At 42.1% G+C, this 27,910-nt stretch overlaps 1 protein-coding gene across 1 annotated transcript in view; it reads right to left on the reverse strand.

Moving 5' to 3' along the window:
* LOC115168598 (laminin subunit beta-2) overlaps nt 1-25,068 on the reverse strand; it is an 88,357-nt gene extending 63,289 nt beyond the window's left edge. The window contains exon 1 of the mRNA XM_029724020.1: nt 24,973-25,068. The gene's annotated coding sequence lies outside the window, so the exon portion shown is untranslated. The remainder of the gene's footprint in view (nt 1-24,972) is intronic.
* Between the last annotated feature and the right edge of the window lie 2,842 nt (nt 25,069-27,910).

The raw sequence follows: 27,910 nt of genomic DNA on the forward strand, positions 1-27,910 counted from the left end.
TACCAGTTTACCAGAGGACACACTTAACTATCACAGAACGCCAATTCAGTATCTCACAAAGTCCAACAAATCTACCATAAAAGTATCTAAAGTCCTTCAAATTCACCATTTCAACAACATAATAATACAAATGTCTTTTGTATTTATGTGTTTACTAATGTGTTTACTAAAAGTGCCTGTATGCAAAAAATACTCAAATACAAGTATTTCAAAAAAGCAAAAGGGTGTAACATGCTGGTAGCACAGATGTTAACTCACAAAGACAAAGTTCTAAAACCTTTTCAGACAATCAATCAGACAACACATCTGTTAGGTCAAACTTCTGAAAAGTGATTTATCTAGACATCCCAGCTAGCACATAACGTTCTGAGAACCATATGTTTTTGTTTTGAGTTTGGTGAGAGCGAGGCTGTCCTGTTTTTATTTTACATACTACCTTCCCACAACGTTCTGGGAATGGTGCAGGACAGTTGCTTGGTTTTGGAACATTCTCAGCATATTTAAGGAACGACAAAAAATAAAAACATAATAATTCCGTTCTCAGAACATTAAAGCAGTATGTGACTTTTTGGGCAACCTGACCAAATGCATATTGAAATGTGAGTTATAAATCTGTCATTCTTATTGAAAGCAAGTCTAAGAAGCAGTAGATCTCTTATATGTGCACTATTTCTATGCTTCTCGGGTGACAGATAGTGTAGTGGTTAGAGCGTTGGACTAGTAACCGAAAGGTTGCAAGATCAAATCCCCGAGCCGACAAGGTAAAAATCTGTCGTTCTGCTCCTGAACAAGGCAGTTAACCCACTGTTCCTAGGCTGTCATTGAAAATAAGAATTTATTCTTAACTGACTTGCCTAGTTAAAAAAAATGTGTTTATTTTTGCATCTTTTACTTTCGGTTTTGTACACCAGCTTCAAACAGCTGAAAATACAATATTTGTGGTTATGGAAAATATATTTCACAGCGGTTTAGATGGTACAATGATTCTCTACAATAACTTGCATATTTTGTCACATAAACTGAAATTAGGCGAACTATTCTAATTTTAACAACCAACTTCTGCATAGTTCACTTTTAAGAAAACTTTCCATAAAAAAATACAAGAAAACTTTAGTAACATTCAGAGGATGTTCTAATAACGTTATTTTAAAAACGTATAGATTCCGTTCTCAGTTATAACAAAATTCTTTCTATCCTCTATCATGTTGTGTGTTGGCCACACCCACTAATTGGCTACACCAGATCTTAATGAGTGCTGGTTTCCTTTGAAATGGGGTCTGTTTGAATAGATTAAAATGATCAGCTTTATATGAGTTATAAAAACATGGCATGCTAGCACCATTCTGGTGGCGCAGTGGACTAATTCCATGGACAGAGAATAGAAGATTCTAGGTTTGGGTATCACTGATGCTGTGTCACGATGAAAAATGAATGTTTTTGCATGATTAATGCTGAAGCAAATAAATGTCCATGTGCCTAGATGTGCTTGGAGTTCAAAACAGATAACTCTAACTAAGCTAGTAGTGTTATTAAGTCTTACTGAAACATTCAGTGAAAGTTTTAAGGAAGTTATTCAAAAACATCCAAATAACCTTTACATTTAGTTCAAAACTTTCACAAAATTTTGAGAATGTTCTCAGAATCTTCTAAGAAAGTCTCAATGGGCTTTTCCTGGTTAAATAAAAAAAGAAATGAATGTCATTTAATTACCTTCAAAAAACCTATAATTTCCGTTCTCAGGATGTTAATAAAACCTCCCAGGAAACCTTTCAGGGAAGCATAGTAAAACAAACCTCCCTGCAACCTAAACATTTAGGTTCCCATTAACAGGTGAAAATGTTCCGTTTTACCGGTCAGGGGACGTATGGTTTCGTTCCCAGAACCAATGGGAAACCAAAAAATGTACATTCCAACAACTTTCAAGGAACCAAATGTGCTAGCTGGGATAGTAATAATATGAATAAGATCTAAGTACTCACACAGCCACGCAAGCTTAACTCAGTCCTCTCTGGTGAGAATCTTTCTGCAGGCCGGTTCAGTTCCAGAGTGTCTGTATATGTGTGTGTGTGTGTGTGTAAGTGTGAGTGTGTGTTCAGTGTGTGTATTAAAAAAAAACGTGTAAGCACAACTGGCTGTAGCGATGTAAAAACAGCCTGAATAATATCAGCCAATCAGATGGTTGTATGGCTGGCCACCCAGTCTCTCCCTGGCTTCGTCATCGGGGCAGTGGGGTGAATGTACAGCGATTCTTATTCAAATTCATCTGTCACTCTGAGAGCCACTATTTGAAAGGGGAAAATGGTCTCTAGGCCGGCGGAATGCACTGCCCCATTCTTCTGGGCAGGGGTTCGGATGGAGGGAACGAGAGAGGGAGCGAGGGATGGAGGGAGGGAGGGGTGGGGGCCCTCAGGCGCTGTGTTGGATTTTCCCAAGCCAGGCAGGGAGAGCCCCCCCCCCACCTGCCACCAGAGTGAGGAGCACCCAATCTGACCACCAGACCGACAACACAGGGCCTTCCGTCAAGAGAAGAAAAAAACCCTGAGCTCTCTGTATAGCTATTGGATGAAATAAGAAGATACCCCAGAACCTTAAAGCTCTCTGTATTTCTATTGGATGAAATAAGAAGATACCCCAGAACCTTAAAGCTCTCTGTATTTCTATTGGATGAAATAAGAAGATACCCCAGAACCTTAAAGCTCTCTGTATTTCTATTGGATGAAATAAGAAGATACCCCAGAACCTTAAAGCTCTCTGTATTTCTATTGGATGAAATAAGAAGATACCCCACAACCTTTTTATTTTACCCCTTTTTCGTGGAATCCAATTGGTAGTTACGGTCTTGTCCAATCGCTGCAACTCCAGTACGGACTCGGGAGACGCAAAGGTCGAGAGCCGTGCGTCCTCCGAAACACAACCCAGCCAAGCCGCACTGCTTCTTGACACAATGTCCAGTTAACCCGGAAGCCAGCCGCACAAATGTGTTGGAGGAAACACCAAACACCTGGGGACCATGTCAGCATTCATTGCACCCAGCCCACCACAGGAGTCACTAGTGCGCAATGGGACAAGAACCTCCCTGCCGGCCAAACACTCCCCTAACCCGGACAACGCTGGGCCAAATGGGTCTCCTGGTCATGGCTGCTGCTACAGAGCCTGGACTCGAACCAGGATCTCTAGTGACACAGCTAGCACTGTGATGCAGTACCTTAGACCACTGTACCACTCAGGAGGCCCCCACAACCTTAAAAGTTGAACTGTATCACTTTAGCATAATGTGGACATATTTGACAAAGTCAGAGAAACTGTGGAGGTTTCCAATAATATGAAATCCTTTCAGTTCCGTGCAAAAAGTGGGAGGGACTCTCAATTCAACTTCCGTAAGAGCCGGCAGTAAGGTTGTGTGTCAGCCAGCTAGATCACAGAAATCACATGACGGAACAAAGCAGCCCTCACATTTGCTGCTCTGTGGTTACATGATCTTTGGCCCGCTCTATGAAAGGGCACTGAGGTGGAGCCCAATGTGGGGCACGACATGTGACAAGGCTGCCGCAACATATTCAGAATCAGCGGAACTCATAAACAGGTCGCCATGGTCAAGTTGAATATGACCTTGAACATGAATCACACTGTGAATGTATGTGTGACATTCAAATAATAGTAACCTGATGGAGTCCCAATCGAGGAGCTAAAGTAACCTGGACAGAGGAGGCATTTCCCCTCCCTCAGCCAAACAACAACTCAACCTGGAGTGGAGGTTGAGAGTTGAGACGGACCTATCAGATAGAGATGATGGTTTTCAACAGAAGAGCAATACATGACCTCACTCTCCCTTCCGTCAAATATGTATCCACACGCCAAACACGTCAAATAAGTCAAACATGTCAAATACACATGTCAAATACACACGTCAAATATGTCTATCACTCCAGTGTTAATGCTAAATTGTAATTATTTCACCTCATTGACCTATTTATTGCCCTACTCTTCTACATTTGCACACACTGTACATAGATTTTTTTCTATTGTGTTATTGACTGTACATTTGTTTGTGTAACACTGTGTTGTTTTTGTCGCACTGCTTTGCTTTATCTTGGCCAGGTCGTAGTTGTAAATGAGAACTTGTTCTCAACTGGCCTACCTGGTTAAATAAAGGTTAAACACATCAAATATGTATACAAACGTCAAACACGTCAAATACGACAAACACGTCAAATACGTCAAATACATCAAACACGTCAAATACGTAAAATACGTCAAATACTTCAAACACGTCAAATATGTATACACAAGTCAAACACATCAAACAGGTCAAATATGTATACACATGTCAAAAATGTCAAACATGTCAAACACGTCAAATATGAATACACACGTCAAACACGTCAAACACATCAAATATGTCAAACACGTCAAATACGTCAAACATGTCAAACATGTATACACATGTCAAACATGTATACACATGTCAAACATGTATACACACGTCAAACACGTCAAATACCTCAAATATGTCAAACACGTCAAACATGTATACACACGTCCAACACTTCAAACATGCATACACACCTCAAATATGTCCAATACGTCAAATACGGCAAACACGTCAAATAAGTATACACACGTCAAGTACGTCAAACACGTCAAATATGTATACACACGTCAAATACGGCAAATATGCATACACACGTCGAACGTGTCAAATACTTCAAATATGTCAAACACGTGAAATATGTATACACACGTCAAACACTTCAAATATGTCCAGCACGTCAAATATGTCCAACACGTCAAATATGTCCAACACGTCAAATATGTCCAACACGTCAAATATGTCCAACACGTCAAACACTTCAAATAAGTCAAATGTGTCAAACACATCAAATATATCAAACACATCCAATCCGTCAAACACGTCAAATATGTATACACAGGTCAAGTTCGTCAAATATGTCAAACACATCAAACACGTCAAATATGTCAAACATGTCAAACACATCCAATCCGTCAAACACGTCAAATATGTATACACACGTCAAGTACGTCAAACACGTCAAATATGTATATACACGTCAAACACATCAAGTATGTATACACACATCAGACACGTCAAATATATATACACACATCAAACACTTCAAATACGTCAAATATGTCAAACGCGTCAAACACGTCAAATATGTATACACACATCAAATACTTCAAACATGTCAAACACGTCAAATATGTATACACACGTCAAATATGTCCAACACGTCAAACACGTTAAATATGTCAAATATGTCAAACACTTCAAATATGTATACACATGTCAAGTATGTATACACACCTCAAATATGTCCAACACGTCAAATACGTCAAATACGTCAAATACATCAAATATGTACATACACCTCAAATAAGTCAAATATGTCCAACACGTCAAATACGTCAAATACGTCAAATATGTATACACACCTCAAATACGTCAAATATGTATACACACCTCAAATACGTCAAATATGTATACGCACCTCAAATACGTCAAACACGTCAAATATGTCCAACAAGTCAAATACGTCAAATACGTCAAATATGTATATACACCTCAAATACGTCAAATATGTATACACACCTCAAATACGTCAAATATGTATACGCACCTCAAATACGTCAAACACGTCAAATGTGTATACACACGTCAGACAGGTCAAATATGTATACACACGTCAAACACGTCAAACACGTCCAATACGTCAAACACGTCAAAAATGTATACACACATCAAATACGTCAAATACGTCAAACACGTCAAAAATGTATACACACGTCAAATACTTCAAACACGTCAAACACATCAAATACGTCAAACACGTCAAAAATGTATACACACATCAAATACGTCAAATATGTCAAACACGTCAAATATGTATACACACCTCAAACACTTCAAATACATCAAATATGTATACACACGTCAAATACTTCAAACACGTCAAACACATCAAATACGTCAAACACGTCAAAAATGTATACACACGTCAAATATGTCCAACACGTCAAATACGTCCAACACGTCAAATACGTCAAATACGTCAAATACGTCAAATATGTATATACACGTCAGAAAGGTCAAATATGTATACGCACGTCAAGTACGTCAAACACATCAAATATGTAGATACACATCAAACACGTCAAATATGTACACACGTTAAATATGTCCAAAACATCAAATATGTCCATCACATCAAATACGTCAAACATGTATACACACGTCAAACACATCAAATATGTCCAAACTGTCCAATACGTCAAATATGTCCAACACATCAAATATGTCCAACACATCAAATATGTCCAATATGTCAAACACGTCAAATATGTATACACACGTCAAATACGTCAAACACTTCAAATACATCAATATGTATACACAGGTCAAGTACATCAAATATGTATACATACGTCAAGTACGTCAAATATGTATACACACGTCAAGTACGTCAAACACATCAAATATGTAGATACACGTCAAACACGTCAAATATGGATACACACGTCAAACAAGTCAAATATTTCCAACACGTCAAATATGTCCAAAACATCAAATATGTCCATCACGTCAAACACATCAAACATGTATACACAAGTCAAACACATCAAATATGTCCAAACTGTCCAATACGTCAAATATGTCCAACACGTCAAATATGTCCAACACATCAAGTAAGTCAAACACGCCAAGTAGGTCAAACACATCAAATACGTCAAACACATCAAATACGTCAAACCACACATTCTTTCTGCTGCTACCTCACAGGGACATTTTAATCCGGTTCTGCTACAAGACCATGGTGCTTGCCTACGGAGCTGTGAGGGGAACAGCACCTCCGTACCTTCAGGCTCTGATCAGTCCCTACACCCAAAGAAGGGCACTGCGTTCATCCACCTCTGGCCTGCTCGCCTCCCTACCTCTGCGGAAGCACAGTTCCCGCTCAGCCCAGTCAAAACTGTTCGCTGCTCTGGCACCCCAATGGTGGAACAAACTCCCTCACGACGCCAGGACAGCGGAGTCAATCACCACCTTCCGGAGACACCTGAAACCCCACCTCTTTAAGGAATAGGATTAAGTAATCCTCCTAAGCCCCCCCCCCCCCCCCCCCCCCCCAGATGTACTATTGTAAAGTGGTTGTTCCACTGGATATCATAAGGTGAATGCACCAACTTGTAAATCGCTCTGGATAAGAGCGTCTGCTAAATGACGTAAATGTAAATGTACCTCACAGGGACATTTTAATCCGGTACCTCACAGGGACATTTTAATCCGGTACCACACAGGGACATTTTAATCCGGTACCACACAGGGACATTTTAATCCGGTACCTCACAGGGACATTTTAATCCGGTACCTCACAGGGACATTTTAATCCGCTACCTTTACAAGGACAGCTTTACAAGGACAGCTTTTTTCCATCTACGTAACATTGCAAAAATCAGAAACTTTCTGTCCAAAAATGACGCAGAAAAATTAATCCATGCTTTTGTTACTTCTAGGCTCGACTACTGCAATGCTCTACTTTCCGGCTACCCGGATAAAGCACTAAACAAACTTCAGTTAGTGCTAAATACGGCTGCTAGAATCCTGACTAGAACCAAAAAATTTGATCATATTACTCCAGTGCTAGCCTCCCTACACTGGCTTCCTGTTAAGGCAAGGGCTGATTTCAAGGTTTTACTGCTAACCTACAAAGCATTACATGGGCTTGCTCCTACCTATCTTTCCGATTTGGTCCTGCCGTACATACCTACACGTACGCTACGGTCACAAGACGCAGGCCTCCTAATTGTCCCTAGAATTTCTAAGCAAACGGCTGGAGGTAGGGCTTTCTCCTATAGAGCTCCATTTTTATGGAATGGTCTGCCTACCCATGTGAGAGACGCAGACTCAGTCTCAACCTTTAAGTCTTTACTGAAGACTTATCTCTTCAGTAGGTCCTATGATTAAGTATAGTCTGGCCCAGGAGTGTGAAGGTGAACGGAAAGGCTGGAGCAACGAACCGCCCTTGCTGTCTCTGCCTTGTCGGTTCCCCTCTTCCCACTGGGATTCTCTGCCTCTAACCCTTTTACAGGGGCTGAGTCACTGACTTACTGGTGTTCTTCCATGCCGTCAATGGGAGGGGTGCGTCACTTGAGTAGGTTGAGCCACTGACGTGGTCTTCCTGTCTGGGTTGGCGCCCCCCCCTTGGGTTGTGCCGTGGCGGAGATCTTTGTGGGCTATACTCGGCCTTGTCTTCGGACGGTAAGTTGGTGGTTGTAGATATCCCTCTAGTGGTGTGGGGGCTGTGCTTTGGCAAAGTGGGTGGGGTTATATCCTGCCTGTTTGGCCCTGTCCGGGGGTATCATCGGATGGGGCCACAGTGTCTTCTGATCCCTCCTGTCTCAGCCTCCAGTATTTATGCTGCAGTAGTTTATGTGTCGGGGGGCTAGGGTCAGTCTGTTACATCTGGAGTATTCTCTTGTCTTATCCGGTGTCCTGTGTGAATGTAAATATGCTCTCTCTAATTCTCTCTCTCTTTCTCTCTTTCTTTCTTTCTCTCTCTCGGAGGACCTGAGCCCTAGGACCATGCCTCAGGACTACCTGGCATGATGACTCCTTGCTGTCCCCAGTCCACCTGGCCATGCTGCTGCTCCAGTTTCAACTGTTCTGCCTGCGGCTACGGAACCCTGACCTGTTCACCGGACGTGCTTGTTGCACCCTCGACAATTACTATGATTATTATTATTTGACCATGCTGGTCATTTACGAACATTTTAACATCTTGACCATGTTCTGTTATAATATCCACCCGGCACAGCCAGAAGAGGACTGGCCACCCCTCATAGCCTGGTTCCTCTCTAGGTTTCTTCCTAGGTTTTTGGCCTTTCTCAGGAGTTTTTCCTAGGGAGTTTTTCCCAGCCACCGTGCTTCTTTCACATGCATTGCTTGCTGTTTGGGGTTTTAGGCTGGGTTTCTGTACAGCACTTTGAGATTTCAGCTGATGTACGAAGGGCTATATAAATAAATTTGATTTGATTTGATTTACCTCACAGGGACATTTTAATCCGGTACCTCACAGGGACATTTTAATCCGGTACCACACAGGGACATTTTAATCCGGTACCTCACAGGGACATTTTAATCCGGTACCTCACAGGGACATTTTAATCCGGTACCTCACAGGGACATTTTAATCCGGTACCTCACAGGGACATTTTAATCCGGTACCTCACAGGGACATTTTAATCTGGTACCTCACAGGGACATTTTAATCCGGTACCACACAGGGACATTCAGGTCTCTGGCCAGGACTACATTTGAGTGGAGAGAAGTAGAGGTTTTTAAAAGAACATCTAGGCAATACTGTTCAGAGTACCGCACGCACGCACGCACGCACGCACGCACGCACGCACGCACGTACGTACGTACACACCCCCTTGATAGAATGGATAAGTGCTGTTGGGCCAGTGCTCACCCCTACGCCTCCTCAGTAAAAGTCAGATAACAGATAGAGGAACATGAGGAGACAAAACAATACCTGCTTCCATATCCATATTATTGATGTCACTTGTTAAATCCACTTCAATTAGTGTAGATGAAGAGGAGGAGACAGGTTAAAGAAGGATTTTTAAGCCTTGAGACCATTGAGACATGGATTGTGTATGTGTGCCATTCAGAGGGTGAATGGGAAAGAAAAGATGTAAGTGCCTTTGAACGGGTTATGGTAGTACGTGCAAGGCGCATCGGTTTGAGTCAAGAACTGCAACGCTGCTGGGTTTTTCATGTTCAACAGTTTCCCGTGTTTATCAAGAATGGTCCACCACCCAAAGTACATCCAGCCAACTTCACATAACTGTGGGAAGCATTGGAGTCAACATGGACCAGCATTCCTATGGAACGCTTTTGACACCTTGTTGAGTCCATGCCCTGACAAATTGAGGCTGTTCTGAGGGCAAAAGGAGGGGGTGCAACTCAATATTAGGAATGCAAATGTAAACTTTATTTGTCACATCCGAATATAACAGGTGTAGACCTTACTGTCAAATGCTTACTTACAAGCCCTTAACTAACAGAGCAGTTCAAGAAAGAGTTAGGAAAATAATTACCAAATAAACTAAAAAATAATAAAAAGTAACACACTAAAATAACAATAACGAGGCTATATACAGGGGTTACCGGTACCGGGTCAATGTGCGGGGGTACAGCTTAGCCGAGGTAATTTGTAAATGTAGGTAGGGGTGAAGTGACTATGCATAGATAATAAACAGCGATTAGTTGTTCTTAATGTTTGGTATACTCAGTGTATGTGCAAGACCCACTGTGTATGTAACTGGTGTGAAATGACTCGCTAGTTAGCGTGCGCACTAGTAGCGTGCGCACTAGTAGCGTTTCAATCGGTAACGTCACTCACTCGCTCTGAGACCTTGAAGTAGTTGTTTCCATTGTTCTGCAATGGCCGTGGCTTTTGTGGAGCGATAGATTAACGATGCTTCGTGGAAGGCAGTGGTTCATGTGTTTAGAGGGTCCCTGGTTCGAGCCCAGGTTGGGGCAAGGAGAGGGACGGAAGCCACACTGTTACAAGTACGTAATCTATCATGTAGACAGAATAAAGTGATTTTAATTTGTTTTGACACCAGCTGTTCTGAAGCACTATTTTCATGGACAAATAGTGCTTCAGAACAGTACTGAATGAGATGTATAAATCATAATACGCTCCTTTCAAAAGCAGCAGTCTACAGGCAACCGTTCAATAACACTGTCCTGAGTCAATGTTCAATGAGGCACAATTCAAAGAAAGTAGGTCTTAGGTTAAAGTCTAAAATAGGAATTAATTTTGTCAATCCGGATTATTTCTTATTAACTGACCTGATCTTGATAAATGACAAAGACTAATCCATTGTGTATGCAGCCGTCAAACCAAAGGTAGAGGGACAGGCTGAGGCAATGTCTGATAGACAAAAGGCGTAAAAGGCCAGGTATAACAGAGCTTGACAACATCAGGCTGCTGCTCCCTTCCATTTAGGTCATCATGGAAGTGTCTCTCTTTTTTTTGTAAAGGCACGTGACTCAGCGTGGCAACCCATCACAAACAACATGGTGCAAATTCAACAACGTCAATGCAACTTTAACAAGTAAAGAGTAACTGGTGAGAGCAAAATGTTTAGTCTCTAGATGATCCTCAGAACATCTCAACCCCGTTCCGTCGCTAACACTGAGCGCTCCTATCTATCACTCACCCAAATATACTTCTGTGAGCCCTTTGAATAAACTAGTAGCCTACACATTGTATGTCATTGTTAATCTTTTTGTACTTGCTGCACTTCGACTCTTTGTACCGTAAGTAAAAACTGTCCGCTATTTCGTCTAGATTCCACTTGATCAAATGGGCCTTTTGATTCAGTATGGACGGGAAGGAGACCACCTAAAGTAGTAACCAAAAAAAAGTGTTAAACAAATCAAAATATATTTTATATTCTTCAAAGTAGCCACCCTTTGCCTTGATGACAGCTTTGCACACTCTTGGCATTCTTTGTTTATTAACACTTTTGTGGTTACTACATGATTCCATATGTGTTATTTCTTAGTTTTGATGTCTTCACTATTATTCTACAGTGTAGAAAATAATAAAAATAAAGAAAAACCCTGGAATGAGTAGGTGTGTCCAAACTATTGACTGGTACTGTATATTATATGTAATGATTCAAAACCCACTTCAATCCTTTATAATCCTCTGAGAACTTCTGATATACAGGAGCCTCATCCCTGTCAAAGGACACATCTTCATGTACTCTCTGGATGCCATATTCTATTCTGCTTTCATTAGGGTTAGGGGGTCAGGGGGTCAGGGTTAGGGGGTCAGGGGGTTAGGGGGTTAGGGGGTCAGGGGGTTAGGGGGTCAGGGTTAGGGGGTCAGGGGGTTAGGGGTTTGGGTTAGGTAGTTAGGGTTAGATAGTTAGGGGGTTAGGGGTTTGGGTTAGGGGTTAGGGTTAGATAGTTAGGGGGTTAGGGTTAGGGGGTTAGGGTTAGATAGTTAGGGGTTAGGGGGTTAGGGGTTTGGGTTAGGGGGTTAGGGTTAGATAGTTAGGGGCTTAGGGGTTTGGGTTAGGGGTTAGGGTTAGATAGTTAGGGGGTTAGGGTTAGGGGGTTAGGGGGTTAGGGCTAGATAGTTAGGGGGTTAGGGGTAGGGGTTTGGGTTAGGGTTAGATAGTTAGGGGGTTAGGGTTAGGGGTTTGGGTTAGGGTTAGATAGTTAGGGGTTTGGGTTAGGGGTTAGGGTTAGATAGTTAGGGGGTTAGGGGTTAGGGTTAGATAGTTAGGGGGTTAGGGTTAGGGTTAGGGGTTTGGGTTAGGGGGTTAGGGTTAGATAGTTAGGGGGTTAGGGTTAGGGTTAGGGGGTTAGGGGGTTAGGGTTAGATAGTTAGGGGGTTAGGGTTAGGGTTAGGGGGTTAGGGGGTTAGGGTTAGATAGTTAGGGGGTTAGGGTTAGATAGTTAGGGGGTTAGGGTTAGATAGTTAGGGGGTTAGGGTTAGATAGTTAGGGGGTTAGGGTTAGATAGTTAGGGGGTTAGGGTTAGGGTTAGGGGGTTAGGGGGTTAGGGTTAGATAGTTAGGGGTTAGGGTTAGATAGTTAGGGGGTTAGGGTTAGATAGTTAGGGGGTTAGGGTTAGATAGTTAGGGGGTTAGGGTTAGGGCGTTGATATCTGAAAGGATTTTCATTCAAGAAATGAAATGACATGTCCGGGTTTAAATCCAGGATAATCTGAAATATCTTTCTGTGCAGATCTCTGCAGTAGACTAACTGAACCAGATCTTCAATGATGCAGACGGAATGAGACAGCCATACTTACAGTACATAGCAGCTACCCTCTACAGTGTATGTATAAGTGAGTGTGTGTGTGTCCTTTCATTCACCCAAACTGTATTAGATTCAGTGTCTCCATGCACGCTAACTAAGCCGCTGCAGGTAAAATATCACATAAATAAATCTTTAAACCAACACGCCAGGACACCTGAAGTCTACAAAGTGCTCACCTCAGGGCAAGACCAAACAGTACAGTATCCAGGTAGAGAACCGTAGAGCTAACCTGCCCCACCTAGCCCCATCAAGACCACAACTACCACAGACAGAATGATTCATAGGATCTCATACATCTACACCAACAATTCGATATATTATATTAAACTGATTATGGCAGTAGTCATGTAAACACCTTACTCTTCTTGTTTTAATTGGTGTAAGGTCATAATTGAAGTGAGCACAGGCCGATTAAAACACCTGGTTTTCAGAGCAATCTTTGGCAGTACATCTGCGCATGGGCTAGCATGAGCAGCGCAAGCTTCCTTATTTTGCAAGAGTCAAGTGATTTTGGAAAAACCTTAAGAGTGTTCATTTTAGAAATAGTTCTCATACAAACTTTATATATTTCTCCGAAATCAGAATCAAATAGGCTTCACCAAAATAACACGATCGCTGTGGTACAGTAGAACGTATATTTTGATTGAAGATTTTCTGCATTTATCAAAGTCCCATCAGGCAGCCTGATTTCAGATGTGTCCATGTAAACAGGATTAGGGAAATCCTTCTTCTTGCAAAGCATGTCAACGTTTAAATCAAACTATTATATTAAATCTGACTATTCACAATAATTGTATTATTGTGTGCATGTAACTGTACTCTTTGTAGTAATTTTTAGAGCCATAATTCATTGCAATTATACAGATGAAATACATTTTGTCAGATGTGATCTGAGTTTGGTCTTGTGAAGTTGACGTTGCGGTCCGATTTTACAGTGAGGAGGTAACAGCAGTTCTTTACTTTTCTGATCAAACGTGAATATCATAATATAAACAAATTAACAGGATGATAAATAAAGGTGAAGGAAAACCAAGGCTTCCATCATGCCTGTACCTGGCAGCATGCCCACTTTACCTTGTCCATCTCTCAAACAATGAGAATACAAAAGTTCTTACACACCTACCCATAATGCATTTGACCAGTGAAAACAAGGCAATTCACACGCTGATCATTTAACGTTGAAAATACATGAATTACAATCTAAACGTCTTCAGATCATAAACATAGTTGAATATATACCAGCACACATCTCAATAACTGTACTAAACCTTAAACCTAAACCTGTTGAACTTAAGCTTAATGCATTAACTATACTTTGGGGATGTGAACATGTATATCCCAAGGGTTAGCTACTACCCCGCAACACGTACCATTCATTAAGATTTCCTTTCACTGGAAGTAGGGGGCTTAGCCAGAACCATGAAAAACAGCCCAAGACCATTATTCCTCCTCCACCAAACGTTACAGTTGGCACAATGCATTGGGGCAGGTAGCATTCTCCTGGCATGCACCAAACCCATATTCGTCTGTCGGACTGCCAGATGGTGAAGCGTGATTCATCACTCCAGAGAAAGCATTTACACTGCTCAAGAGTCCAATGGCGGCAAGCTATACACCACTCCAGCCGACGCTTGGCATTGCGCATGGTGATCTTAGGCTTGTGTGTGGCTGCTTGGCCATGGAAACCCATTTCATGAAGCTCCTGACGAACAGTTCTTGTGCTGAGTTGCTTCCAGAGGCAGTTTGGAACTCGGTAGTGACTGTTGCAACCAAGAACAGATGATTTTTACACACTATGCGCTTCAGCACTCTGCAGCCCCGATCTGTTAGCTTGTGTGGCCTACCACACCACTGCTGAGCCGTTGTTGCTCCTAGACGTTTCCACTTCAAAATAACAGCACTTACAGTTGACCGGGGCAGCTCTAGTAGGGCAGAAATTTGACAAACTGACATTGAAAGTCACTGAGGTCTTCAGTAAGGCCATTCTACAGCCAATGTTTGTCTATGGAGATTGCATGGTCGTGTGCTCTATTTTATACACCTGTCAGCAACGGGTGTGGCTGAAATAATCAAATACACTAATTTGAAAGGGTGTCCACATACTTTTGGCCGTTTGTGTTGGTCCTTGTTCAATAGTCTACAATGCTGTTGAAATCTTTATGATAGCCTACTTCAGACGTTATTGTGCATTAAGGCCCTCTAGCTCCCCCGCCTCCTTTCACACTTCTCGGGTTTTTTCCTATGAGTGATGAGAGATTTCTTTTGTGCGGAGTGGGGGTAAGGATGTTGATCGCTGGAGCACAAAGGAGTGGGATTTCCAACCGCTCAACTCCACTCACATACTCTGGTCCTCCCTCACTTAATCTCAAGACATGCCTGTATTAATAACCAGACACTGCCAATGACTTACGGTTTTCTGAGAAGCACATTTGATCAATTTTATTGCTGTGCGTTAGAGATGTCCTCTTGACTGTTGCTAATCATCTGTTAAAGAGGAGAAATGTTTGTTTTAAGAGTTTGAATTGGGTGCGCCGGCAATTGGTTTGACGCCAAAACCTTTTGTTGTATCTCCTGATAATATATTATCTTTCTGGTCATACATGTAGTGATTAAAAGTTACAAGTACAATGTCATATTGTTTACTAATTACAACGTGAAGGTAGAGCTTCAGAAATGGTTATGACTACCTTGTATTTCCTCGTTTATTGAAGAGGGTTCTGTCCATTTCCTGTTCAGAGAATTGACTGGCTAATGTAGCGGGTTCAAGCGCATAGTTAATGAATGGTACGGATTGCGGGGTAGTAGCTAACCCTTGGGATATACATGTTCACATACCCAAAGTATAGTTAACTTCTATGGGCTAGGTGGGACGTTTGCGTCCCACCCTACTCAACAGCCAGTTGAATCCCGTGGCGCGAAATACAAATACCTCAAAAATGCTATAACTTCAATTTCTCAAACATATGACTATTTTACACCATTTTAAAGACAAGACTCTCGTTAATCTAACCACATTATCCGATTTCAAAAAGGCTTTACAGCGAAAGCAAAACATTAGATTATGTCAGGAGAGTACATTAGCATGTTATGTTCAGAACTAGCATACCCACCGAAAACTTTCGGTGAACTTAATAAATTACTCATCATAAACGTTGAGAAAATACATAACAATTATTTTAAGAATTATAGATACAGAACTCCTTTATGCAAACGCTGTGTCAGATTTTAAAATAGCTTTTCGGCGAAAGCACATTTTGCAATATTCTGAGTACATAGCTCGGCCATCACAGGCTAGCTAATTTGACACCCACCAAGTTTGGGGCTCACTAAACTCAGAATTACTATTAGAAAAATTGGATTACCTTTGCTGTTCTTCGTCAGAATGCACTCCCAGGACTTCTACTTCAACAACAAATGTTGTTTTGGTTCCAAATAATCCATAGTTATATCCAAATACCTCTGTTTTGTTTGTGCGTTCAGGTCACTATCCAAAGGGTAACGCGCGAGCGCATTTTGTGACAAAAAAATTCAAAATATTCCATTATCGTACTTAGAAGCATGTCAAACGCTGTTTAAAATCAATTTCTATGCTATTTTTCTCGTAAAATAGCGATAATATTCCAACCGGGCAACGTTGTATTCATTCAAAGGCTGAAAGAAAAAAAATGGAGAAGTCTCGTGAACGCGCATCTCAGTCTCACTGTCCCCAGGCTGACCACTGACAAACTCTGCTGCTGTACTTTGCCCAGAGACAGCAGACACCCCATTCCACTTTCTGGCAGCTTTAGAGAGCCAATGGAAGCCTTAGAAAGTGTCATGTTACAGCAGAGATGCTGTATTTTCGATAGAGATGCAACAGAAGGACAACAAATTGTCAGACAGGGCACTTCCTGTATGGAATCTTCTCAGGTTTTGGCCTGCCATATGAGTTCTGTTATACTCACAGACACCATTCAAACAGTTTTAGGTTAACCTGTTGGGGCTAGGGGGCAGTATTTGCACGGCCGGATAAAAAACATACCCGATTTCAACTGGTTACTGCTCTTGCCCAGAAACGAGAATATGCATATAATTAGTAGATTTGGATAGAAAACACTCTTAAGTTTCTAAAACTGTTTGAATGGTGTCTGTGAATATAACAGAACTCATATGGCAGGCCAAAACCTGAGAAGATTCCATATAGGAAGTGCCCTGTCTGACAATTTGTTCTCCTTCTGTGGCATCTCTATCAAAAATACAGCATCTCTGCTGTAACGTGACATTTTCTAAGGCTTCCATTGGCTCTCAGAAGGCACCAGAAAGTGGAATGACGTCTCTCCTGTCTCTGGGCGAAAAACAGCAGGAGATTTTGTGAGTGGTCAGGCTGGGAACAGTGACACTGGAGATGCGTGTTCATGTGAATTCTCCATTTTTTTCTTTCAGCCTTTGAATGAATACAACGTCGCCCGGTTGGAATATTATCGCTATTTTACGAGAAAAATAGCATAAAAATAGATTTTAAACAGCGTTTGACATGCTTCGAAGTACGGTAATGAAATATTTTGAATTTTTTTGTCACGAAATGGGCTCGCGCGTCACCCTTCGGATACTGACCTGAACGCACGAACAAAACGGAGCTATTTGAATATAACTATGGATTATTTGGAACCAAAACAACATTTGTTGTTGAAGTAGAAGTCCTGGGAGTGCATTCTGACGAAGAACAGCAAAGGTAATCCAATTTTTCTTATAGTAAATCTGAGTTTGGTGAGGGCCAAACTTGGTGGGTGTCAAATTAGCTAGCCGTGATGGACTCAGAATATTGCAAAATGTACTCAGAATATTGCAAAATGTGCTTTCACCGAAAAGCTATTTTAAAATCTGACACCGCGATTGCATAAAGGAGTTCTGTATCTATAATTCTTAAAATAATTGTTATGTATTTTGTAAACGTTAATCGTGAGTAATTTAGTAAATTCACCGGAAGTTTGCGGTGGGTATGCTAGTTCTGAACATCACATGCTAATGTAAAAAGCTGGTTTTTGATATAAATATGAACTTGATTGAACAAAACATGCATGTATTGTATAACATAATGTCCTAGGAGTGTCATCTGATGAAGATCATCAAAGGTTAGTGCTGCATTTAGCTGTGGTTTTGGTTTTTGTGACATATATGCTTGCTTTGAAAATGGCTGTGTGATTATTTTTGGCAGGGTACTCTCCTGACATAATCTAATGTTTTGCTTTCGCTGTAAAGCCTTTTTGAAATCGGACAATGTGGTTAGATTAACGAGAGTCTTGTCTTTAAAATGGTGTAAAATAGTCATATGTTTGAGAAATTGAAGTTATAGCATTTTTGAGGTATTTGTATTTCGCGCCACGCAAACGTCCCACCTTGCCCAGGGAGGTTAACGCTACATTCTACACAATTCTGTGCTTTAAACTTTGTGGCAACAGGCCCTTTCCTGTTTCAGCATGACAATACCACTATGTACAAAGTGAGGTCTATACAGAAATGGTTTGTTGAGATATTGGTGTGGAAGAACTTGACTGGCCTGCACAGAGCCCTGACCTCAACCCCATCGGCCACCTTTGGGATGAAGTGGAACGCTGACTGTGAGCCAGGCCTAATCGCCCAACATCAGTGCCCGACCTCACTAATGCTCTTGTTGCTGAATGAAAGCAAATCCCCACAGCAATGTTCCAACATCTAGTGGAAAGCCTTCCCAGAAGGGTGGAGGCTTTATAACAGCAAAGCGGGGACCAACTCCATGTTAATGCCCATGATTTTGGAATTAGATGTTTGACTAGCAGGTGTCCACATACTTTTGGCCATGTAGTGTACCTACAGTAAGGGAAAAAAGTATTTGATCCCCTGCTGATTTTGTACGTTTGCCCACTGACAAACAAATTATCAGTCTATAATTTTAATGGTAGGTTTATTTGAACAGTGAGAGACAGAATAAGAACAAAAAATCCAGAAAAACACATGTCAAATATGTTATAAATTGATTTGCATTTTAATGAGGGAAATAAGTATTTGACCCCCTTTTATACAGGTAACGAGCTGAGGTTAGGAGCACACTCTTAAAGGGAGTGCTCCTAATCTCAGTTTGTCTCCTTTATAAAAGACACCTGTCCACAGAAGCAAGCAATCAATCAATCAGATTCCAAACTCTCCACCATGGCCAAGACCAAAGAGCTCTCCAAGGATGTCAGGGACAAGATTGTAGACCTACACAAGTCTGGAATGGGCTACAAGACCATCGCCAAGCAGCTTGGTGAGAAGGTGACAGTTGGTGCGATTATTCGCAAATGGAAGAAACAAAATAACTGTCAATCTCCCTCGGCCTGGGGCTCCATGCAAGATCTCACCTCGTGGAGTTGCAATGATCATGAGAACAGTGAGGAATCAGCCCAGAACTACACGGGAGGATCTTGTCAATGATCTCAAGGCAGCTGGGACCATAGTCACCAAGAAAACAATTGGTAACACACTACGCCGTGAAGGACTGAAATCCTGCAGCGCCCGCAAGGTCCCCCTGCTCAAGAAAGCACATATACATGCCTGTCTGAAGTTTGCCAATGAACATCTGAATGATTCAAAGGAGAACTGGGTGAAAGTGTTGTGGTCAGATGAGACCAAAATGGAGCTCTTTGGCATTAACTCAACTCGCCGTCTTTGGAGGAGGAGGAATGTTGCCTATGACCCCAAGAACACCCTCCCCACCGTCAAACATAGAGGTGGAAACGTTATGCTTTGGGGGTGTTTTTCTGCTAAGGGGACAGGACAACTTCATCGCATCAAAGGGACGATGGACGGGGCCATGTACCGTCAAATCTTGGGTGAGAATCTCATTCCCTCAGCCAGGGCATTGAAAATGGGTCGTGGATGGGTATTCCAGCATGACAATGACCCAAAACACACAGCCAAGGCAACAAAGGAGTGGCTCAAGAAGAAGCACATTAAGGTCATAGAGTGGCCTAGCCAGTCTCCAGACCTTAATCCCATAGAAAATCTGTGGAGGGAGCTGAAGGTTCGAGTTGCCAAACGTCAGCCTCGAAACCTTACTGACTTAGAAAATATCTGCAAAGAGGAGTGGGACAAAATCCCTCCTGAGATGTGTGCAAACCTGGTGGCCAACTACAAGAAACGTCTGACCTCTGTGATTGCCAACAAGGGTTTTGCCACCAAGTACTAAGTCATGTTTTGCAGAGGGGTCAAATACTTATTTCCCTCATTAAATTGCAAATCAATTTATAACATTTTTGACATGCGTTTTTCTGGATTTTTTGTTGCTATTCTGTCTCTCACTGTTCAAATAAACCTACCATTAAAATTATAGACTGATAATTTCGTTGTAAGTGGGCAAACGTACAAAATCAGCAGGGGATCAAATACTTTTTTCCCCTCACTGTAGCTGATAGGCTATGTGGTTAAAAAACAAATAGCTTTTTCTCTAATCTATTAATGATCAGATACTTCAGTCGTAACTGGCTCTGTTGCGCTCACATTTTACAGTTGATAGATAACTTTAGCACTGTAGCAAACTTAGACTCCTTTTGTTTAACAATAGCCTGGATAGAAACCAAAATGTCTCTGGTGCTGCAGCATGTGCTCATGTGCTGTCTTGTCATCAATTACACAGGCTGCAACCTATTTCTTGGTCGACTCATTTCAACATCTCTGCGTATTAGTGGTGGGGTAACCTAAATACATACAACAGAATGAAAAGAACAGTGATGAAGGAAATCAAAAATGCTGGGCAGAGCATGGGCAGAGCTCATGGCTGAGCGGTACCGAAGTGAAATTGGAGCAGGAGAGAAGAACAGGAGAGAAGAATGGGAAAGAACAAGAGAGAAGAACTGGAGAGAACAGGAGAGAATAATAGGAGAGAACAGGAGAGAACAGGAGAGAACAGGAGAGAACAGGAGAGAACAGGAGATAAGAACAGGAGAGAACAGAAGAGAACAGGAGATAACAGGAGATAACAGGAGATAAGAACAGGAGAGAAGAACAGGAGAGAACAGGAGAGAACAGGAGATAAGAACAGGAGAGAACAGAAGAGAACAGGAGAGAACAGGAGATAAGAACAGGAGAGAACAGAAGAGAAGAACAGGAGAGAAGAACAGGAGAGAACAGGAGATAAGAACAGGAGAGAAGAACAGGAGAGAAGAACAGGAGAGAAGAACAGGAGAGAAGAACAGGAGAGAAGAACAGGAGAGAACAGAAGAGAACAGGAGATAAGAACAGGAGAGAACAGGATAGAAGAACAGGAGAGAACAGGAGAATAATAGGAGAGAACAGGAGAGAACAGGAGAGACGAACAGGAGAGAACAGGAGAGAAGAACAGGAGAGAAGAACAGGAGAGAACAGGAGAGAACAGGAGAGAAGAACAGGAGAGAAGAACAGGAGAGAAGAACAGGAGAGAACAGGAGAATAATAGGAGAGAACAGGAGAGAACAGAAGAGAAGAACAGGAGAGAACAGGAGAGAAGAACAGGAGGGAAGAACAGGAGAGAAGAACAGGAGAATAATAGGAGAGAACAGGAGAGAACAGGAGAGAAGAACAGGAGAGAACAGGAGAGAACAGGAGATAAGAACAGGAGAGAACAGAAGAGAATAACAGGAGAGAACATTAGAGAAGAGCAGGGGAGAACAGGAGAGAACAGAAGAGAAGAACAAAAGAGAAGAACAGAAGAGAAGAACAGGAGAGAATAACAGGAGAGAACAGGATACATTTCTGTGTGCTACCGCAAGTTGAAATGGTTTCCTGTTATTAGTGAGATAAATTTCAGATGCAATCAGGCATTTCCCCGAACATTAGCATCAGCTCAGATCGTCAGAGGGTGGGTGGTTTGTGACTTTGCTGATAATTAAATGGATTTCCTGAAGATCACTTTATCAAAGAGTTAAGATTACACTTTCCGTATTTTGATTAGAAATACATTTGAAATACACAAAGAGAGACTACTCCTCAACTGTGAATCAGACAACTTTAATCACACTATTTCACCCAGGGTTCTTCAGTCACATTAGATGACCCAGGGTTCTTCGGTCACATTAGATGACCCAGGGTTCTTCAGTCACATTAGATGACCCAGGGTTCTTCAGTCACATTAGATGACCCAGGGTTCTTCAGTCACATTAGATGATCCAGGGTTCTTCAGTCACATTATATGACCCAGGGTTCTTCAGTCACATTAGATGACCCAGGGTTCTTCAGTCACATTAGATGACCCAGGGTTCTTCAGTCACATTAGATGACCCAGGGTTCTTCAGTCACATTAGATGACCCAGGGTTCTTCAGTCACATTAGATGACCCAGGGTTCTTCGATCACATTAGATGACCCAGGGTTCTTCAGTCACATTAGATGACCCAGGGTTCTTCAGTCACATTAGATGACCCAGGGTTCTTCAGTCACATTACACTCTGACCTTCAAGTATGTCTTTACAATGTAGCTGAACATCTGTCAGGAATCATACTGTAAGCCGAAGCCAGGTGGAATGGGGAATGGGGAATCACTAATAAGTCCCATGTCAAGACGAAACAAGGCGCTGATTTCAATCAAGAGTGTGAGTCTGAAAACCCCCCCAGAGAGAATATAAAATATCAAAGATACATTATTGTTTTGGGGCTTTGGAAGGGGCCCCTCTTCTCCACACCCGACCGTACCTCACTCCTCAGACCAAGGCCCGGATACACAAAGCCTCTCAGGAGTGTTGATTTAGGATCAGATTTGCCTTTTTAGATTATATGGACAGATGCTAGATCAGCACTCCTACTCCGAGATGTTTTATGAATATCGGCCCAGAGTAGAACAGGCAAAGGCAGCAGGTGCTGACACACTGGGTGGAGAGATGAGGCTGATGCCCTCCCAAGGCAGCTGACAGGCTGGGTGGAGAGATGAGGCTGATGCCCTCCCAAGGCAGCTCAGGGCTCAGACTCATGGATCTTTTTAACCCATTAGGTGTAGCTAAAGGCCAAGTAGGAGCTGACTGAACCTATACCAAGCTCACAGACAGAGGCCATGGGAATCTTAATGTATAGACCTTTTAGATGTCTTAACAGATCCATGACGGTGTTTTAGACATAGATTGGGCCCTGTGCATATAACTACCAGCCTGAACAGCAAACTAAGAAGTAGTCTATAGGTCACTTTTGTCTAACTCGTCACAGCAGGATTGATATAGGGTATAGGCTATGTTTCATCTTAAGGCGTCATGTCACAGACACAGTAGGCATATACATTGGGATTTCACTAATAAATCTGAGATTGATTACTGCGATTGAAAGTGATTGAAATGGTGTCTCTGACCTCCTGTCTAATCCCAGCGGAATGTGTGAAATGGTGTCTCTGACCTCCTGTCTAATCCCAGTGGAATGTGTGAAATGGTGTCTCTGACCTCCTGTCTAATCCCAGTGGAATGTGTGAAATGGTGTCTCTGACCTCCTGTCTAATCCCAGCGGAATGTGTGAAATGGTGTCTCTGACCTCCTGTCTAATCCCAGCGGAATGTGTGAAATGGTGTCTCTGACCTCCTGTCTAATCCCAGCGGAATGTGTGAAATGGTGTCTCTGACCTCCTGTCTAATCCCAGCGGAATGTGTGAAATGGTGTCTCTGGCCTCCTGTCTAATCCCAGCGGAATGTGTGAAATGGTGTCTCTGACCTCCTGTCTAATCCCAGCGGAATGTGTGAAATGGTGTCAGTAATCTGTTGGCCCTGACCCGGTGGTCAGTGGAATGGTAGCACAGCACAGATCTGCTCTAGTGTCAAGCAGTAATAACACAATAACAAGCTATAGGGTTTGGCAGGTAACCTTGCGGTTAAGAGCGTTGGGCCAGCATCCAAAAGGTCGCTGGTTTGAATGCCCCAATCTGTAGAAATTTGCCGTTCTGCCCTTATGCAATTAACCCCCAAGGCAGTTAACCCCCAACAACTGCTCCCTGGGTGCCGATTGCAGCCCACCACACCTCTTTGCTTCAGGTTGGGTTAAATGCAGAACACACATTTCTGTTGAGCGAATTCAGTTGTACTTGGTATCTGATGGCGTGGATTAAGGCAGCCCTCCTCTCTGATTCAGAGGGTTTGGGTTAAATGCGGAACACACATTTCAGTTGAATGGATTCAGTTGTACTACTGACTAGGTATCCCCTTTCCCTTTTAGTGTGCACAGGGCAACAACTATTAGAAAGTCAGACAATGGGCAAGAGATAGAACATGTACACTGAACAGTGTATACTTTGTGTTCTTCAGTGAATGGAGCTTCCTGCAGTCAACGACCAAAAGCGCCCTCTAGTGGCCTCATGGGTGGAATGTTATTCATATTTTTCATAATTTCATAATGAATTAAGATTATTAACAAATATTTTTGAAAATCCAGTGTATCTAAGTCAAACAGTTTTGTTATATTTCAGTCTTCTGTGATGTATATAAAGTGTAATATTGGGATGCAAACTTAAAATGTAATACATCTCTATATCTGACATGGTACAGGTGTCTTCTTTGTTTTAAACCCATAACCATGTGTGTGAGGTGTACACTTTAGTTTCAAAGTATTTTTGTTTAAGACCATCAAGAAACACTCTGTGTGACCATGACTTAGCCCACTGCAGTAAAAGGTTAAACGAATGTCATTATACACATAACTAATTCCCCCCCAAAAATGTAATCTTTAATTTCTACATTTCCCCTGTTCCCTTTACTAAAATATCAGCCAACTAGACCAGGGATTGAGAGCTGGAGCGTAACAGTATTTCTCCCATCATTTTCCTCCCTCTCCCAGTTCCTTCTAGGATAATATTTGACCACAGATGAGGAGATAACACTACAGATCCTGATTGACAATATCTGATTATCTGCAGTAAACTGAATCACTTTATTTGTTGTGCTTTAAGCTAGTGCCTACTGTCCATCTGCATGTAGACGCACATAACTCTAGCCACACGTTTATTAGACTGATTCTGCAAACACACAGATCAGGATAAAGGTTTAGCCTACACAAGAGCAATTATTTATTATTATAATACATGTCCGATACATGTTAGAGAAGAAAAGAGTGTAGTGAAGTTTAATACTACAGATAAAACGAAAGGTAAAAAAGTACAGCAGCCTCACCTGTTCACAACTTCTCTGATCCACTGTCTCTGCTCCCTCGCTCGCCTCGACCACATGTGTGAGTCGTGTGTACAGTCTCTGGTGACTGCCTGTCCTGCAGTCCTGTACAGAAAAGGGGGGAGGAGTCGAAAGCAGAGCTTATCAGAATATAGGTGCAAGGTAGGTTTCCGCTAGGTGTAGTCATCACAGCGACGCTATACTGACTGGCCTACAGCCTGGTAGATGATGACAGAATTGTACCTTCATGTGCGGGAGATCAAAGCTGAACTTGGAGGAAGAAGGGCTCGGTTTGTTTGATTCACACTTTAATGCCCCATAACTACAGCTAGACTACTGTTATTTTCCTTATTAATCACTTGCTCCTTTTCCATTTGCCTTTTGGTCTGTAATCTTACAAAACATTCATTTCCCACTCCTCCCCAGTGACTCAGGACAGGTGTCTGCCCAGTCGTTATAAATGTGGGATCAGATAAGGGTTAGAAATGGAAACAAGATGGAGTGGTAAGCCTACAAAATGGAGTGGTAAGCCTATAAGATGGAGTGGTAAGCCTATAAGATGGAGTGGTAAGCCTATAAGATGGAGTGGTAAGCCTATAAGATGGAGTGGTAAGCCTATAAGATGGAGTGGTAAGCCTACAAGATGGAGTGGTAAGCCTATAAGATGGAGTGGTAAGCCTACAAGATGGAGTGGTAAGCCTTTAAGATGGAGTGGTAAGCCTATAAGATGGAGTGGTAAGCCTATAATATGGAGTGGTAAGCCTATAAGATGGAGTGGTAAGCCTATAAGATGGAGTGGTAAGCCTATAAGATGGAGTGGTAAGCCTACAAGATGGAGTGGTAAGCCTATAAGATGGAGTGGTAAGACTACAAGATGGAGTGGTAAGCCTACAAGATGGAGTGGTAAGCCTATAAGATGGAGTGGTAAGCCTATAGGATGGAGTGGTAAGCCTACAAGATGGAGTGGTAAGCCTACAAGATGGAGTGGTAAGCCTTTAAGATGGAGTGGTAAGCCTATAAGATGGAGTGGTAAGCCTATAAGATGGAGTGGTAAGCCTACAAGATGGAGTGGTAAGCCTATAAGATGGAGTGGTACGCCTATAAGATGGAGTGGTAAGCCTATAAGATGGAGTGGTAAGCCTACAAGATGGAGTGGTAAGCCTTTAAGATGGAGTGGTAAGCCTATAAGATGGAGTGGTAAGCCTATAAGATGGAGTGATAAGCCTATAAGATGGAGTGGTAAGCCTATAAGATGGAGTGGTAAGACTATAAGATGGAGTGGTAAGCCTATAAGATGGCGTGGTAAGCCTACAAGATGGAGTGGTAAGCCTTTAAGATGGAGTGGTAAGCCTACAAGATGGAGTGGTAAGCCTACAAGATGGAGTGGTAAGCCTATAAGATGGAGTGGTAAGCCTATAAGATGGAGTGGTAAGCCTATAAGATGGAGTGGTAAGCCTATACGATGGAGTGGTAAGCCTATAAGATGGAGTGGTAAGCCTATAAGATGGAGTGGTAAGCCTATAAGATGGAGTGGTAAGCCAATAAGATGGAGTGGTACGCCTATAAGATGGAGTGGTAAGCCTATAAGATGGAGTGGTAAGCCTACAAGATGGAGTGGTAAGACTACAAGATGGAGTGGTAAGCCTATAAGACGGAGTGGTAAGCCTATAAGACGAAGTGGTAAGCCTATAAGATGGAGTGGTAAGCCTATACGATGGAGTGGTAAGCCTATAAGATGGAGTGGTAAGCCTATAAGATGGAGTGGTAAGCCTATAAGATGGAGTGGTAAGCCTACAAGATGGAGTGGTAAGCCTAGTTAATTTAGCTAGCTAGCTAGCTTTAAGCACCAGCTGTCAGAGCAGCTCACAGATCACTGCACCTGTACATAGCCCATCTATAATTTAGCCCAAACTACTACCTCTTCCCCTACTGTATTTATTTATTTTATTTATTTTGCTCCTTTGCACCATATTATTTAGATTTGAACTTTGAACTTTCTTCAAACTACAAATCTACCATTCCAGTGTTTTTCTTGCTATACTTTATTTACTTTGCCACCATGGCATTTTTTTGCCTTTACCTCCCTTATCTCACATCATTTGCTTACATTGTATATAGTCTTGTTTTTTTCTACTGTATTATTGATTGTATGTTGTTTACTCCATGTGTAACTCTGTGTTGTTGTATGTTGTCGAACTGCTTTGCTTTATCTTGGCCAGGTCACAATTGTAAATGAGAACTTGTTCTCAACTTGCCTACCTGGTTAAATAAAGGTGAAATAAAAAAATAAAAAAATAAAATTTCCCTTAATACTTCTTCATAAAGTTACAGGTAATTTATGAACTTTTTTTGTGTGTTTTCATGTAAGCCTGTTGTAGGTTCTGCTGGGCCTTTTGTTATGGAGGTACATCAACATATGTATAGAATGATGTTGACCAAAGTCATCAACACACTCGTAATCTGATGCCAGCAACATCTGCCTGGCAGATAAACCCCCCAGATACAGATGTCTGCCGAGCAACGGAACAAGACGGCAGTCTCTTGTTTAAAGGGGTGATGCTGTGTGGCGGTAGGAGTATGGGTACTGTGGTGGATCTAATATGTAGTTTGCTGTTCATTACTGTATTGATTTATTGTATCGGGATTGGAGTTGTCCCCATCACAGAAAATACAGTTCCTGCCCCAGCATTCCCTCCCACTAGAAGATTCTGTCATCATGACACCAACACCACAGCAGCGAGTCTGTCCGAGAGAGAGAGAGAGAGAGCTGGATCAGTGGTTGTTATAATTAATGTGACAGGTAATGGCAAAGAATGGATGGAATCTATGATTACAGTGAGCTCCAAAAGTATTGGGACAGCGAGACATTTTTTGTTGTTTTGGCTCTGAACTTCAGCACTTTGGATTTGAAATGATACAATGACTATGGGGTGACGTCGCC

The sequence above is a fragment of the Salmo trutta genome, chromosome 30, assembly GCF_901001165.1.
Source record: "Salmo trutta chromosome 30, fSalTru1.1, whole genome shotgun sequence".
Classification (NCBI taxonomy): domain Eukaryota; kingdom Metazoa; phylum Chordata; class Actinopteri; order Salmoniformes; family Salmonidae; genus Salmo; species Salmo trutta.